The sequence below is a fragment of the Lissotriton vulgaris genome, chromosome 12 (assembly GCF_964263255.1).
Source record: "Lissotriton vulgaris chromosome 12, aLisVul1.2, whole genome shotgun sequence".
Taxonomy (NCBI): Eukaryota; Metazoa; Chordata; class Amphibia; order Caudata; family Salamandridae; genus Lissotriton; species Lissotriton vulgaris.
In genome coordinates this window covers 261946389-261964240 of record NC_141700.1, presented here as the reverse complement: position 1 = coordinate 261964240, position 17852 = coordinate 261946389, and the positions used below count along the sequence as shown (strand labels likewise).

Below are 17852 nucleotides of genomic sequence, written 5' to 3'. Positions count from 1 at the left end.
GAATTCAGATTTGGATCTACACTATGGACAACATTGAATTTAGCCTTGATTTATTTAATGCAGAGACAATTGTACTACCCAGTTCAACCATCTATCTGTGTCTGTGTGTTCATTATGTTTGCAAGATGCTGCCCCTGGGCCCTACCACATTACATTGTGCTGAATGCGTATGCAACTATGTTACCTCTGGCAGTAGGAAAAACTTTGGTTATGTAACTTTCTCTCGCTCATTCTACAAGTACTAACGCAGAGACTGAATCATTAGAGTACTGCAAACAAAGTGTTCAGTAAATTTATAAGTGAGTGGGATTGCCAGAGTTTTTTTTTTTTTTTTTTGCATATTTATATAGCGCGAACTCGACCCAAAAGTATTTCAGCGTTTTACATGGGCACCGTATTTACATTACACTTTCAGGCATGCCGAGATTACGTGATTTTCCCACAATCACAGGATGTGGACGCGACCCCGAGGCTCGAACCATGGTTTCTAGCACCAAGTTCGACAGTGTAGCCGACTAACCACATGAGTACATATGTTGGCGCAGCTCTAATTAGCTGCCCTTCATGTGCCAAAAACTGCAACCTGAACTTCTCATGGCCCTATATTGCTGCATCTACAACACTCCACTGAATGTGCAATAAACATTCATATACACAGAAATGTGCCATGTCCACCATCTTTCATGTGTGGAACTATGGATGAATATAGGGTCAGTGATTCCCCGTACCTTCCATATTGGCCATGTTGTGGGACTTCACTCACAGAATGACACATTTGCACTTGCGACCCGGGTGACGGAAGCACTACAACACAGACACCCAAATCAGTTTATTTCTCATATAGCTTACGACTGAGCCACGCCTATAGCTCCGGAGTTATTCTTCACAGCCTCACGCAGCACTGGCATACGCCAGGCCAGCCCACTCCGCTTATGCTTACAGGAAAGGACAAACTCTACATGGCCCAGATTTTCATTGTAGTGATCTGCTGGTCACAGGTCTAGTTGTCAGAATGCCACCCACACCACACCCATCCAGCACAGGTGCCACAAGACACGTGACCCTACCAATAAAGAAGACCGGGCACACGTGCTCTACGCCATTTTAGAGTTGCTCCCATCGCATGCACTGTGATGGCCCGTCCTGGTGGTCCGGACAACTCATGTAGGCCTGAACCATCGAACAGGGGGTGCCACCAACCACATGTGTGCCCTCTTTGGTCACTAAGTTAGTGGCACCGCAAGGACTGAGCAGGTGAGCAACCTGCGCTGATGATGGGTGCACGGGTATGTCCTTTGCCATAGTGATATCAAGACTCAGCACCAAATGTGAGAGTTCTTGGTTGCAGAGCGGGACTGAATGATGTAGAGGGTGCCCTGTCCGCGAAAAGGTGAGCAGTGAGGCCTAGGTGCACAGCGGAGGGAGTGGATGGGGTGCAGCAGCCTGGATACAAAAAGGCAACGCAGCGATTTAGGCGTACACAGTCTTATATACCCTGTCTTATTGCATTTTGATTTTTTTCCAATAATAGGACAGTTTTTAGAGTCAGCTAAATGTCCGTCGCTCCCACATCTGTAGCAAAGTAGATGAGTATTTATTTTTTATACTATGTACCTTCAAATTTACCATCTTATTTTGACAACCTTTCCTTTCTCAGTTGTTTTAGGGCTCGTGCCTTTGTTGCAGTGCGCAGTACTGCTTGCGCAGCGAGAGCCCTTCTGTATGGGGTTTTCAAAGCTGATCACACAATTTTGCGTGTGATCAGCTTTCGCCGTTAGGCATTGGCTTTCACAGGTTTGAAAAAAAAAATCACACGATTGGGCAAAGGGGGGCACATGTCCTGCCTTTGTAACGCCCATTCCCGTTGGCTAGCACGCGTAGCAGCGCGCGTTTGCCTCGCTGCCGCTGCCGTGCTCCCTCCCCTCACTTCTTTGTGGTGCACGCGCACCACTGGTTTCCCCTACTGCTCGGGACTGACCTGGCCCCTCACCCGTATCTACGCATAGACATTGAAGTAAGGATCGCAACCCCCCTGCTCTGATGCAGACACAGGGAAAGCGTTCCGCAGCCCCAGCAACAGCATCCAGTGGGCGGCGGTACTTTGGCTTACGCGTACCTTTTTAGATCTCGCGCCTAGCGTTGCACTGCACAGCAGTGCCCGCACAGAGCAAGACATTTTGTAAGTGAAAAAACTGGGATATGGAGCTAACCTAGGAACCTTCTGTGCTACCCCATTGGCCTTTGTGTGCGTCTTATTCTAAAAAACTGCACGCAATTGGCCAAAGGCGGGCGCATTGCTCCGCCCATGGCCTATTGGTGTCTATTACGCGCTTTGTGCGCGTAATAGACACCAATAGGCCATGGGGTTTCAATTATCGTGCCCAGACACGGGCCTAATAATTGAAACCACGTGTGTGGCTGTGCACCACTTGTTTTTTATAACCGGATGGAAAACATTACTACTTGTTAGTAATTGTTGATAAATCGAAGCCCATAGTTGGGACCGTGCAGGTGGTGTGTTTTTAATGGGGGGTGGGGGGGTGTGAGAGGGCAGTGTTATTATAGTCCAGATTAAGATAGTGGCAATTACCAGTCGTAATATCTTCCTTCGTGTTATTCCTGTTAACAAATCTGTGTCATACATAATGGTTTCTGCAATATCACTTTAAGTTGAACTCTTTCATAGAACAAGCATTTGCAATGCAATAGGTCTTGAATTATTAAAGTTTGAGCTATTTGTGTTGCATTATTTAGCAATACCAATAGCTCAAACTTTAACAAAGCGAGACCTATTGCATTGCAAATGCTTGTATTTAACGAGGTAAGGTGTGTTGCGAGCATCGAAGCATGCAGACACGAGCGTGACATTCCTGTCACAGCTCGTGGCTGCCTCGCATCTCTTTCGGAATGTTATGTTTTAAATATAAGAAGGTTGAGAAATAGAAATTAACGGGTGTTCAGTCATTCTTGCTTTAAACTTGCTGCATTCAAGACGTGTTCTGAGGATCAATTCATATCAAGAGAATTACTGTCTCTGTCTTTTTATTCCTGCATACTGGACTTTCCTACAATTACTAATTCTCTACTATCTTTCAGATGTGGCGCTTCAGGGTACACTATGTCCCTACATGTGGTGGGAGACACACCGGTGACAGAAAGGTGAGCTGCGAAGATTGTCTTCAGTATCATTCTCTCACTCTTTCTCTCTCTCTCTTCCTCTCTCCCTTGATGAACCAATGACGCACAATCTTATCTTGCTTTATATCTAACAGGTTGTGTTTCACGAATTGGTGTCCCCCCCTAACACCACCAGAGCTCAACGTCTGTGGAACCTGCGATGATGCGTGGCCATCCTGACAATGCCTGAGAAGGTCCATCACCACCCCCTTTTGAAAAGGTTGCTTCGGCACGTGGTGGAACCTCTTTCAAACACACCAGTGGCACAAGGTGAGCAGAGAACCTTCTTTCAGCAGCAGGGAGAACTCACCTCTGGGCGGTGGGAGTGGACAGTGTGCAGCAGCTTGAGTGCACAGGAGCAGACAAACACCTCTACGCAGTGGGAGTGGATGGGGTACAGCAGTCTGGGTACGCAGGAATGGGCAGTAAACTCCGAGCAGTGGGAGTGGATGGGGTACAGCAGTCTGAATTCCCAGGAACAGCCACTCACCTCCAAGCAGTAGAAAAGGATAGGGTGCCGCAGTCTGGGTGCGCAGGAACGGACAGTCACCTCCGGGCAGTGGGAGTGGATGGGGTGCAACAGTTTGAATGCGCAGGAACGGACAATTATCTCGGGCTATGGGAGTGGATAGGGTGCAGCAGTCTGGGTGCGCAGGAACGGGCACTCACCTCCGGGCAGTGGGAGTGGATGGGGTGCAGCAGTCTGGGTGCGCAGTAATGGGAAGTCACGCTGGGCAGTGGGAGTGGATGGGGTACAGCACCTTGGGAGCAAAAGAGCGCACAGACACCTCCTTGCAGTGGGAGTTGATGGAATACAGCAGCCTGGGTGAGCAAAGGCGTAACAGAGTAATATGCGTGTGCAGTTGTATGTACTCTGCAAATACTAATTCTATAATATCTTTCAGATCACTAAACTTGAGGGTGCACTATGACCCGGTAGTGGATGGACACACACCGGTGGCAGAAAGGTGAGCTGCGAAGATTTTCTCCAGTGTCAACACTCCCTCTCCTGATCCATCTCTTCCTTTCTCTCTCACACTTTCTCTCTTTCTCTGTCTCTTCCTCTCTCTCTCTCTCATTCTTTCTTTCTCTCCCTTCCTCTCTCTCTCTCACTCTTTCTTTCTCTCTCTTCCTCTCTCTCACACTGTTTCTCTTTCTCTTTTCAAGTTGTGAACCCTGCTGTCCGCAGTGCAGATTGATAAATCAAGGCTGAATTCAATGCTGTCCGCAGTATAAATCCAAAGCAGAATTCAAGTTGTGAGCTCTGCTGCCTGTAGTGTTTGCTCACACAACATTGACAGCAGGTAAGGAGAGCAGCCTAGGGGCACAGGGTCTCCAATTGAACGCGGTGCGGCAAGAAGGGTGAGGTGCCTCAGCGTCGCTGCGCAGGTGCGAACAAACGATATTGTCATGCATAATGATGTGATCTCTCACCTCATTCAGACTCATCTCTGTCTCATTTTAAAGACCTGCTGGACCGTAATGTAGACCTGAGTCAGCAGGCATCGCTGCACTACAGACACCTCTTCAGCGCGGTGCTGCGAGAGGGGTGGGATGCATCAGCCAGACTGCGCAGGTGCGAATAAGCAATATTGCCAAGTGTTATGATGTGATCTTTGACCTCATTCAGTCACATCTCTGTCTCATTTTAAAGATCATCTGTACCATAAGTTAGGCCTGAGCCTACGGGCAGCGCTGCCCTACAGACACCTGTTGAGGGCGATTATGTGGGAGGGGTGGGGTGCATCACCCTGAGTGTGCACGTGCGAAAAAGAGATGTTGCCGTCTGTAATCATGTGATCTCTGACCTCATTCAGTCACATTGGTCTAATTTTAAGGACCTGCTGGACCGTACTATAGACCTGAGCCAGCAAGCAGCACTGCCCTACAGAGACGTGGCATTGGCTTTTAGGACACTGTAGTTAGCTCCTTACTGAGTGTACATGCATACAGGCTCCCGCCATTGCATTACACGTGAACATTAAGCTTCTAGCATGCGCTCTATTCCTTTTTTTTTGTGGATTTTTTTATTTAAATACCTGGTACAATTAACAATCCATACATTTTATATTTGATTCAGTTTAAAAAATCATTATAGAAATATCTAAACAGTATAGAATCAGACAAAATATATGCTAACATCTGACTTTCAGTATTAAAATTACAGGGAAATTCATATATATACACAGCATTACTAAATAAATATATTCAGGGAGCAGAAAATAATAAAATCCCTCCCGCCTTCACATCTCTTAAAAGGAACTGGCCTCTAGACTTGATTACCATCCAAGATATAGTTAGCATTTGGCCAGTTATAGGTGGGAATCCCTCCAACGATAGAGCGGGCCCAGATGTTCAGCCCCAACTCCCTCATCCTCCTGACTCTTCGGGTATATAAGGAGGATTCAATGTTATGAATCCCCAGGAGTCTAGCTAGCCACATCTGGAAGGAGAGTGCTGTAGTATCCTTCCATCCTGCCGCTAGCAATATCCGGAGAACCACCACACCTATAAAAACAAAGGCTTCCCCCTCCTTGTTAAGACCCAAATTACAATCAGTTTCTATTATCATTAGGGTAGGGGATAGGTTGATCTTAACACCTAGCAGCCCCTCCCAGAAATTCTCAATCTCAGTACAAATTCCACTTCGCTTTTCACAATAATAAAAGTTATGCACCAGATTAGCCGGGCCTTCGCTACACCTTGGGCATTTATCGTCATCCCTTTTACCCCAATCAAATAGCTTAGCTGGTGTAAAATATAAATTAAACAGAGTTTTGTAGTGTCGGGCTCTCAAATTCTTGGAGCAGAACAATTTCCCAGCCAATAGCAGCGCTTTATCTAAATCGACATCTGAATCCCCTAATATTGTCACCCAGGAGGCCTCAACCTTATCCAGAACATCTTGTATTGTTGACATTAGAGACCTGTAAACCATTTTATTTTAGTTCCCCCCTCGTAGTAAATACTCAAACATATTGATTCTGCCACCTGGGGGGATCCGTGGTCTGATACCCATCAAATTTCGATAAATTTGAAGAAACTTAAAACCTTGATTATCTGGGACTTCAAATTTCCATTGAATACCATCAAAACTCATCAGGTTATCTCCTTCAAATAGGTTCCCTATTCTTCTGACTCGTTGCTGCTCCCACAATCTCCCCAGCCTATCATTGCTAAATTGTGGAAAGATACTGGAATTCCAGAGGGTTGTGTAATAGTTAATTTTCGGGATTGCCATTGTTTTCTGTATTACTTTCCAGACTCCCCAAAGGCCATCTAACACCTTATATCGCATTTTATTAAAATAGTTTCTATCAGTTTTGCGCAGCAGGAGCCCAAAGGTTTCTCTGCCTAAAAGCAATTCATAAATGGATGTGGGATTTAAATTCCCAAAAAGGGAGTCAGACATATTTGTGGCAGAGTCTATTAATATTGCCATCTGACTAAATAGACAGGCCAAATGATAAAATCTAATATTAGGGACTGCCAGCCCTCCCTTATCTTGTGGCAGAGACGAATATTTCATAGATCGTCTGGTTTTCCCATACTGCCAAATAAAATTCACAAATACTGCCTCTAAAGATTTTATCACACCCTCCCCCAAAATAAGCGGGATAGAGCTAAAGAGATACAGTATTTTAGGGAGCATAGTCATCTTGAGCACATTGGCTCTCTCTAATATAGACTGATGTATGGCGTCTATTCTTTTTAACTCTGCCGCAATTGAGATAGCAAGCGGGGTAAAATTCTCTTCAATGATTGTATCCATTACAAGACTTATCCTGACCCCAAGATAGACCGCTGAATCTGTATATCTTCCATCCTGACTTGTTATATTGCTGGTACATATTATCTGGGTTTTACTTTCATTGAGGAGGTACTCTGAACAGTGCCCAATTTCAGTAGCTATCCCTGTAAGGGCTGTAAGAGCCATATCTGGTTATATGGTGATTATGGCCAGGTCATCGGCATAGGCCAACAGCTTGGTTTCGAACCCTTTACAGACTACCAGCTTAATATCCTCACACCCTAGTATCCCACGTACCAGCGGATCAATATACAGAGCAAACAGGATTGGTGAGGAGGGGCACCCCTGTCGTGTACCCCATGAAATATAAACTTTTTCTGAGCTACCTCCCATCAGCTGGATTCTGGCTTTAGGATCAGCATACATAGCCTTAATAGCACTCATTATTTTAGGGCCAAAGCCCCTTCGTTCCAATATCCCCCCATAAATACTTCCATGTGACGTGATCAAAAGCCTTTTCTGCTTCCAGAAGGATCATGGCCATCCTTCCCCCCATGACAGCCTGCACATCAAACAGCGTGATGGCCCGCCAAATATGGTCTGTTGTCCCTGGGATAAACCCATGCTGCCACGGGGAAACCAGACCGCCAATGACCCCTCCCAGCCTCTTAGCCAAAACCTTCGCATAGAACTTAGTGTCCGTATTTGTGTAGGATATTGGACGGTACAAGCCAGGATTTTCCTTAGGCTTACCCTTTTTATGGAATACCATAATATTTGTTTCTTTCGAGGAATCTGGAATTTCCCCGGAATAGATTATACCGTTGAATAGATCCAACAGCAGGGGAGCTATCACATCCACTAAGCATTTATATTATTCAAGTGGGAGACTATCTGGCCCCGTGGCCTTCCATGCTGATAGATCCTGCAGTGCTTCTACCACTTCCCCCAATATCCAACACAGCTCTATCCTGCTCGGCCAGTTTAGGGCCTAAATCTTCAAATGCCAAACTAGCAAAGTCTACCCTGTCCTTCTCCATATATAAATTTTGGTAAAATTCTTAAAAACCTTACGGATATCATTTGGCTCTGAATACTTCTGATTTCCTTCTTGTATATTCGTTATTCTATTCCGACTGCATCCCTGCCTAATCCTTAGTGCGAGGAGTTTACTCGCCTGTTCTCCTGTCTCGTGCATCTTCCCCCTGTGCGTCTGGTACTCATCGGCATTTTTCTGAGCTATCCACTTGTATAGTTCCGCTTTGATAACTATAATCTTCTGCTGACTTCCATCGGCCTCCCTTCCCAGTGATATAGCCCTCATGTGGAGCTCTTCTGCCTCTGCCAGCTGGCCCACTAACCTCTCATTCTCCTCCCGAGCCTCTTTCTTTAGCCTGGCGGAGAAGCTGATCGTCTCACCTCTCAAAGCTGCTTTAAATGAGTCCCACACAATATTTCGGGATGCACTATAGCGATTAATATCAAAATAAGTTTGGGCCCAGTTCCTTAAATGTTCTACAAAATGGGATCCATTAGCAGTCTCCTCTCAAAACTCCATCTAGTGCAAGGCCTATTTAGCAAATCTACTTCATATCGTAAAATTAGTGGACTGTGGTCGGAGATCACTTTTGGTAGTTTTTTAATGGCGACTCTCTGCGCTTCAGTAGAAGAGATACAAAAGTAGTCCAGCTTAGTGTATTTCTTAAAAGGACAAGAAAAATATGTGAACCCTGGATTATTAGGTTCTTTATCCCCCCAAACATCCATCATACCGTGTGATTTAGTTAATGAGCTCAATGCTCTAAATACCATAGGCTTACGGCCAGCATACTTTGCACTATTACCGAAATCTGTAAGGTCTGCAGAAATATTGACCAGTTCGATAGTTCCTCCTCCAATTGATCAAAAACCTCAGGTTCATCTTGATTGGAACCATAGATTGTACAAAGTGTAAATCCCACCTCCAGTTCCACAAGTACCCACCTGACTAGGTTGTCTGCCAAATGACGTCTAGCTCCTCTGAAGCTGGATTTAGCCAGTATTGCCAGCCCTCTGACCGTAGATGTCTGTGAGGAACAGGCCACCAGATCAAAACCTTAAATATTTAACAGGTGTTTTTTTTACCCAGGGTAAATGTGTCTCCTGTAGGCAAATCATGTCTATCTGATTTGATCTAACAAATTGTCCCAACCTCTGTCTCTTGCTCCAATCATTCATGCCCCAAATATTTAGTGAACAGATCTTAAGCTTCCCCATTATTCTCTACTGAATTATCCCATGTTCTTCGTTTCAGTCGATACCATTGCCTTACATAAGACGCTTTAAGCAATACAAAAACATTGTAGCACCAGGTATTTTCCTTTTTTGTTTTTCCTCTCTTCCATGTGAGGTGCAACCCACTACCCCCCCTTCCCCCCGACCCAACACCCCCGTGAGCCCCACCCACCCCACCCTCCTCTAGCTCGACTCGCCCCCGACCCTTTTGAGACGCTCAGACCTTAGTCTGTGCATGTGATGTGGGAAGTACTAGTGGCCCTTGGGTCCTTTCAAACACATCAATAGCTAGATTATAATAAACCCTTGTAACTACCATAACACATAAAAAAATCTCAAACCACCCAACTATACTATAAAACCTTGTTCCAATCCAAAACTCCATCCCCGACTTCCCCCACCCCTCACCCTCTGCTTCCGAAACCTTTTAAATCCAACAGTAAATATATTCCAACCCTTCTTTCCCCCTCTGTAATAAAAAGAGATAGCATCTTTATTTGTCCAGGGAGTCCAGGTACTCTTTTGCTTTTATCTCCGATGAAAAGAATCGCGTATTCCCCTGGTTGATAACCTTAAGTTGCGCTGGATTTACATGATAGGCCTGGATACTTTTGTCCTGGAAAGGTTTTATAAGCTGTCTAAGCCTCCATCGCCTTTCTACCGTTGAGTGGCAGAAATCGGGCTGTACGAAATATTAGACCCTTCCGCTTGATCTTTTGGCGTCTGGCCTTGCTTGCTCTGAGATTGTTTGCCATAGGAGGAAGTTCCCGAAAAAAACTAATATAGCCCGTTGTCTATCACCCTCTTTTGCTGGTGCTCGTAGTTTAAACGGAGTGCGGTACGCTCTTTGAATTTCTACTGCCCAGTTCCACTCAGACAGTTCGGGAAAAGACGCCTTAAAGAGGTCAATTATATATATCCTCATGTCTGACCCCTTCAGACGCTCCTGGATCCCCAGCATCCTGAGGTTATTCCTCCTTTGTCTATTTTCAAATGCTTCTAGTTTCCAGTGGATGTCTTCGATTTGTGATCCTTGGGCCTCTACCAGGGCTATAGCACTTGTTGCTTCTTCTTCAGTTGCCACGATTCTCTCTTCAAGATTTGTCACTCTCTCTCCCATATTTGAGCAAGCTTTAGAGAGCTTCCTGACAACACCCTGCATTTTTCTCATCCCTGCCTGGGCTTTTCGGCTATCTTGTCGTGTTTCCTCCCTGTACGCGAGTATAGCTTGATTTATTATATCCAGCGTGGGGTGGGCGGGTGGGTCCCCTTAGCTACCACCGGTGATTTGTTTGAGAGTGAACCTGAAAGTGGAGTGGCTGATGTATAATCCCATTTCAAATCTTTCCTCCCCTGTTCTGCATTCCACTTAGCACCAAAGTTTTTTTGGCTGTTGAGGGGCGATCTTCATCACTATCTTCGGGATCCGATTCTAAGCTACTAGTGCCCGGTGATGTGCTCAGGATGTCATCCGACCACTCTGTTCCCTCTGAAACTGAAAAGAAACAGTCACTGGGCTCTTTATCTAATTCAGCCCTATTTTTGTCTAATGCCAGATCATTTGATACAATCCCTTTATTAGCTTCTGGGACAGAGATCATGGGCTGGCTTCTGATTTGATACTCCTCTTCTTGAATCAATACTGATTCGCCCGTTTAATTATTATTAATCCCTCTCCCTTTGCTGCCAATGTTACCAATGTTGCCAGATTTACACTTCTCCGATACTTCTACGGTATCCAAGTGCTCAGGGGGGGCTACTGAAACCGCCTACTACGTCGGGATGCCTTTCCTCCGAGAGAACACCATTGTCAATTTCATTACCCTTTACTCCTTTATCACCCGTGCCATCCGGCCGGCATGGGGAGCTTCTAACGCGCTATCATGTATCAGCACACAAGTCGGGTTAATGCCCTCTGCGCTCCCTCCATCCATGGCACCCTGAGACTCTTCGCGGGTATCTGCAGGACTCACCTCCTTGTTACGGCTCCGAGCCCCGCCTTTCCCGGTGCCTCTCTCGGCGCTTGTGGCTCTGTCACGGCAAGCGGTCCTTTTGTCTGTAGAAGGAACTCCACTACTGCGGGACCAGTTGGCGGTTCTTGGCGGTTACCCTGCCTCTTCCTCTCCTGAGTGCCGGTGGGTCAGGTGAGAGGATCGGTTGCGGGAGGCCAGGAGAGCTTTCCGGTGCACCTGGATCCATCAGGGTCTCACCTCGAGCCTTACAAGCGGCCGCCACTGCTGCCGCCTTAGTTACTGCAGGATTTGTCGCCACCTTCGGAGCCCTCACCAGACCGCCTCTAAAGATCCGCTGTAGCAACTGCGCCAGGTATTCCACAAAGAACCGCCTGATTATTTGTAGTTCAGCCCGGGGCAGTTTGTCCAGAATTGTTTGCGGGAGAATCGCATCGGGAGCGGGGGGAATCCAGAGAGTGACCTAAGTTGAGTGGTTGTTTCACCTTTGTATGGGTCTCATATCAAAAAAAACACCCCACCACAGCCAGCTAGTGCTGCTGTCGGCCTCCTAAGCGGTTGCCATCTTGCCTCTTCGCCAATGTAACCTCTCTCCTTCACATGGGCTCTATTCCTTTGTATGTAAACCTTACCATAACATATTATTATTTAACCTTGTGTATTCTCGCGCACTCCAACTCCTCTTTGAACCACATTTACCACTAACAGTTGATCGTACTTCGAAAACGAAGGATGCACTCAACTCCTATTTTCTATCAAGCTTAAAATAAACCTTCATTTACCTCCAGACATTTCCACCAATAAATTATTTCTCCTTTTACAGAAATTCATTGGCAGAAAAGGGGCTGAGCGGGAACTCTCTCAATGATGCCCTGAGCATTCTAACACCTTCCATGGCAGTATCAAGACACTGTTCCATTTAGGAGACCTAGTCTACCATACACATGTACCCCGGACTCAGAGCTTGCAACAACACGTCGTGGGACACACCAGTGGTGGCAGGTGAGCAGTGAAGCCTCAGTGTGCAAGACCTACAATTGAGCACAGTGCAGGGGAAGGGACTGGGGTGCAGCACTCGGTGCACAGGTGCATGCAAGCCATTTTCCAGTAACTAATAATGTAGGACTATATTATCAAAGAACGGCGATAACATTATCACTACTTTAGCGACAGGAAACTGCAGCTAAATTGACGATAAGGGGTTGATAATATGCCCTTTTGAATTCCCATAGAATCCCAGGTTCACACCAAAACCTGAGCACAAGGGCATATTATGAACCCCTTATCGCCGCTTTAGCAGCAGTTTCCTGATGCTAAAACGGCGATAATGTTATCGCCCTTCATTCATAATATGGCCCATAATCTCTGGCTTCATGTATTTAATTTTAAGGACTTCTTAAACCACACTCTTCCTCGCAGATCCCTGCATCCTAGCAAACGGGTGACGGAAGGTAAACACTAAGGGCTGAGTGCAATTGGCGGACGCTTTGTCTCCTCCTGCATCTCTTCTTTTAACTCTCCCTTCCACCAACTGCCCCTCCCTTCCATTTTTACTATGGTCCTTTCATTCGAACTAGCTTTCTTGACCTCTTCCACATAGCACACATACTTATGTTTCATTTTTGGCTTGCAGGTTTCCTACGCTGCTTCCACTGGAGTCCAACCCACATTTTCTTTTATTATACTGTTCTGTTAAAGTTACATTTCTATTTATTTCTGTTTTAATAAAGGTTACTTAAAAAAAAAATAATGAGTGTATAGGTCTTCTTTTTATGACAATACTTCACTATTATTTATTGTGATAATCATCTGTTCAAAGAAGATTTTAAGGACAACACTATTTAGTATTAGAGTGCACCTACAAAAAATAATCTAATTAACTGTTAGACAAATTAATCCTGGGTAATTGTAAAACTGCAAAAGTTCTATGAGTGTATCACTTTATAACACCATAAGTACTGCCCGTGTGATTACAGAACAAATAAGGCACTGCCTAGGACCACCAAGGCATCAGGGACTGCTGAGGCCCACCCTGTATATTTAAATAAAGACCCTGAGTATGACGATCCCCAGACTTAAGTTGGCCTCGAGCTCCCCGAACAATTAGTAGACAATAACCGGGAAGGTGGCGCTCTCCTAGGCTGTAAAACGTCTCTGTGCCCTTCCGCGCTCAATTCACATGTGACATTAAGACAGTACTTAATTTGTAAAAGAATATGTGCCGGGGCTCAAAGTTTTACTAAGTAGAGAATGGTTGGTGCTACTGAATGTCAGCATGCAGAATGCCAAGGCTGCCAGGCTCGAACAGGCCTATAGGGCAATCAAGTAGTGACGGGCTGCTCTGGCAGGTCAGACTATGGGCCATTTTTTTGGCTGTTTGTGGCCGTGTTTTATGGTCTACTGGGCTGGTATTTACTGTTGAGGCCTGTATATCCCTACCCGCAGCTAAAGCTAAATAAATACCCTTACAACCCTATGCCACTACCCACCCCAAACACTGTGTGTATATGTGTGTATATATATATATATATATATATATATATATATATATATATATATATATATATATATATATCCCGTGAACAAGGTCAGAGTCACCTGACCGAAACGCGTAGGGCATGGCAGTAACTGGTAAATAAATCCGCCTTTCACTAAAACTAAATCACTTGAGTGCCTTCTTTCCAGTCTTGCTTTACAAGGAAGCTGTTTTCATATATATATATATCGCTGGTTGTTTGCTTCGGTGAATTATTGACTGTCCAGGTTTGTGGAATTGCTGTTTCCCACCCCTCAGTCAAGAAGAAAGAAGCGGTGCAGGCGCCATTTGGCTCCTCATTGGGTGAGGTGCATTGCACTATTACCCCCGCAACATGGACTCTGTGGCTCCGGTGGTTGTTGCGTCATGGGGGCCGGAGGAGGCGCGGTTCACAGACAATAAGAGAGTGGCACTGTAACATCTGTGTGGGGCTCTACTCGCAGTTAATCATCCACAGCATTTTTGGACCTACCTGGAATCCTCATTGCATTTTGGGTATTGTAGTCTGCCTGCGCTGCTACTATGCGCAGCAGGTGGACCCTAGCATTCGCCAAGGGGCGGATCTGGGAGTAACCAATGCGGAGCGAGCAGCAAGTTCTTCTACCAACACTGAACCACAGACCCGCTTATTTGCTCTTTGACTCACCTGGCGCTGACGAAGGCTTAAGTGAAGCCAAAATGCATTCGCCTATGCTGTGAATTAAAGTGGCCTCCGAATGTTCCCGTGCTGTGGTCCTCATTTCTTTTCTTTGGGAGGAGAAATCCTGCAGCATATATATATATATATATATATATATATATATATATATATATATATATATATATATATATATATATATATATATATATATATATATATATATATATATATATATATATATATATATATATATACACATACATATATATATTTTCTGCTCCTCGTTCACTGCTTCATGGAACACAATGGACACGGACCACAACAACTTGGTGCATTACGCCATTACGCGTTTCGGCCAGAGAATGCCTTGATCACACGACACCACTGCATCGTGGGACAAAAATATTTATACTATAAATAGACTACTCATGCTTTCCGGTCTATGGTATCTTGTTAAAAAACAACATTATCAATACAATTTCAATAAAAGACATGATTATAAATACAATTTCAATAAAATGCCTAAATGCATATTGTTAAAAATTGCATACAATTAATGCCTTCAATATTGTATAACATGCGCCGGCATAAGACCCCTTATGTTTTTACCGCTATCTTCATTTCATATAGCCATATGTTTCATTTTCTGAAATAAGAACATCCTTGTCTACAGGGACTCATTCTGGGCTTGATAAATGGACATCTCTGTGAATAAGCTTAAAATGCATTTGCAGAGATTTTACCATAGCCTTCAGAGATGATAATTCCTTCGATCTCTTAACCCCTTCGCCGTGGGGCTAATTCCCCTGCGGTGCTGGGAGGAGGGGGGCCGCGCACAGCGCCACAGTGCTTGTGACGAGCTCGGCTCGTCACGCCGCACGGTGACGCTGTGCTCATGACAAGCTGAGCTCGTCATGACCATGTCCGTTTCCACAGAACGTTCAGCACAGCAGGGGAATTATCCCCGCGTGTGAGCGCCGTGGAGGTCATGCACAGCGCCACCGTGCCTCATGACGAGCTGAGCTCGTCATGAGCACGCAAGGTGTTAAGAGTTCTTTGTTACTGGTTAATCCCCGGTAGGTTCTCATATGTCTGGCATGATATATATTTTCTAATGTCCTTTATTTGAATACTATACCAGCATTATTAGATAATCTGTTAAAGTGCCATTATGCTAAAGTGCTAAAAATAAAGTGCTATGTGTAATTAATCCACCCCTCATTGTCTTTCTAAAGTGTCAACGTGCTAAGTTAGTAGCAGCGGACAGGTAGCTGCTTATGTTACTTTTCTATAATTCTAATAATATTAAATTTGATTTAACTTTTAAAACACCTTGTTGTACAATCAGCAGTTATGTGCATACATAGATAGGAATCCTTAACTATGTTTGCTAGTTCTGTGGACAGTATCTATCAATGATTCTCTAAATATCTTGTTTTGTGTACATAACCAGACTGCTGAGTGGAAACTGAGGCAAATAAAATTCAATTTCAATCATGGTATTAGCCCTCCTGATGATTTAGTTACTGCATGATGACCATATTAAAGACAAATAAATAGATCTTCAGTGGCGTTTTGGTGTCTAGTTCCAAAATGTATCGGGTCACCAATTTTCTTAATACTACTTCCCTGTTGCCTCCTCTTCTATGGCTTGGAACAGATCCAGCAAAAAATATCTAAATTGTTCCACATTGTTATTGTGCCTTTCTTTGAAGTGACGGGAAATAGGATAAGTCTTGTCTGAGTTGGTAATCGCCCGAATGTGTGCTTGTAACTTGGTACAGCCCACATAATGCATTCCACAAGGACACTCCAATACATATACCACATGTTCTGTGTTACATGTCAGAAATGTGTTGATCTTGCAATCTTTATCACTAAAGGGTATTTATTGTGTATGTCGGCCTATTGACCCCAAACGTGCAGGCTCGACAAGTTGTACATTTGAAAAAAGCCCTTTCTGGATGAAAGCCAAGTAGCTCCTTCTGTTACCTCTGGGCTTCTTTTTAAAAGAACGTTGCTCATAGAAAGAGCTCTTCTGTATGTAATGGAGGTGTTTCTAGGGAGAAGATGGCCGATAATGGGATCATCTAACACTAGTGGCCAATTACGTCTGACAATATTTCTCAATTGTTTATCCTGTTTGTTAAATGTAAGTATCAATCTGATTTGATCTTTCGTCCTCTCTTTTTCTTTAATAGCTTTGGAGATTGATTCCCAATGAATATTACATCTATTCAGTAACCTTGTTTTAGAGATGGCCATATTTATGTTTTTTTATGATTAACCTTGTGCTGTAAATCTGAACGTACTCTCCTGTTGGGTTGTCTCAAGGTCTGTGTTATTGCTACAGATTCTCTTTAACCACAGCATTTCCCCATAGGGTATGCTTTCTATTAAATGCCTGGGGTGAAAGCGTATTGCATGCAGCACAGTATTACTGGCTGTTCCTTGAGATGTAATTTAGTTTAAATGTTGTTATTTGCAATATAGACATGTACATCCATAAAATTAACTCTGTTGTCACTCACTGTGGCTGTAAAATTAAAATTAATTTCATTGTCATTAATTGTTGACACAAATTCCAAACCACTTTTCTTTGTACCCTTCCAAACCACAAATAGGTCATCTATAAACCTAAACCAGATCATTACATGCTCGTTTAAGATTGCCCCATATTTTGTTCTGCGATCCAGCTCCTCCCACCAGCCAATGTGTAGACATGCATAGCTGGGGGAGAAGTTGGCTCCCATAGCAACTTCACAGTTTTGTTGGTAAATTTGATTCTAGAACATGAACAAATTATTGATGAGGCAAATAATCACCATGTTGATTAAAATCTTACTGTGTTACAACAATCAAATTGATCTATTACTGAAAAAGTGTTCAAGTGCTCTAATACCATCCTTAAAGATTAATGCTGGTATAGAGCGATGTAACGTCCAATGTCATAAGGAGGTAGACCTCTTGCCAAGTGAAATCACATATCCTCCGAAGAAAAGCACCTGTGACCTGAATATACAATGGTAATCTCCATATGTGTTCTTGCAAAAATAGTCTATTTACTGAGAGGTGTTTTCAAAAATACTTTTTCGTGCAGAGATAATTGGTCTGCCTGAAGGCCTAACTGGATTTTTGTGAATTTTAGGTATAAAATATATCACTGGCATTACTGGATAGTCATTCTTGAGAAATTTATACACATGGATGGATGGATGGCCTACATCCACATGGATGAGGCCTGCACATATATGTACGCACACACACACAGTTTCTCTTTCTTACCTTGCATGGTAAATGATGCACAGTAAAGGCATTGCCTGGTAAACAGAGCATGGTAAAGACTGCTTCCCCTCAAGTAGGGCAGGCTTCTTTGAGGAATGTTTTTAGGTGATTGTTAGAACTGTCACTATTTCTTGTTGGCTACTTTATGGGCTGGCCGTACTAATCAATTCAGCGCTCATGACTATTGATGCAGCTCCCCTGGAAGTGAAGGAAAGGTTC

The 17852-nt window shown here is 44.2% G+C and overlaps 1 protein-coding gene across 1 annotated transcript in view; it reads right to left on the bottom strand.

The window, feature by feature from the left end:
* The window catches only part of CNGB1 (cyclic nucleotide gated channel subunit beta 1), a 1326699-nt gene that overhangs the window by 183440 nt on the left and 1125407 nt on the right, over window positions 1-17852 (bottom strand). The window lies entirely within an intron of this gene.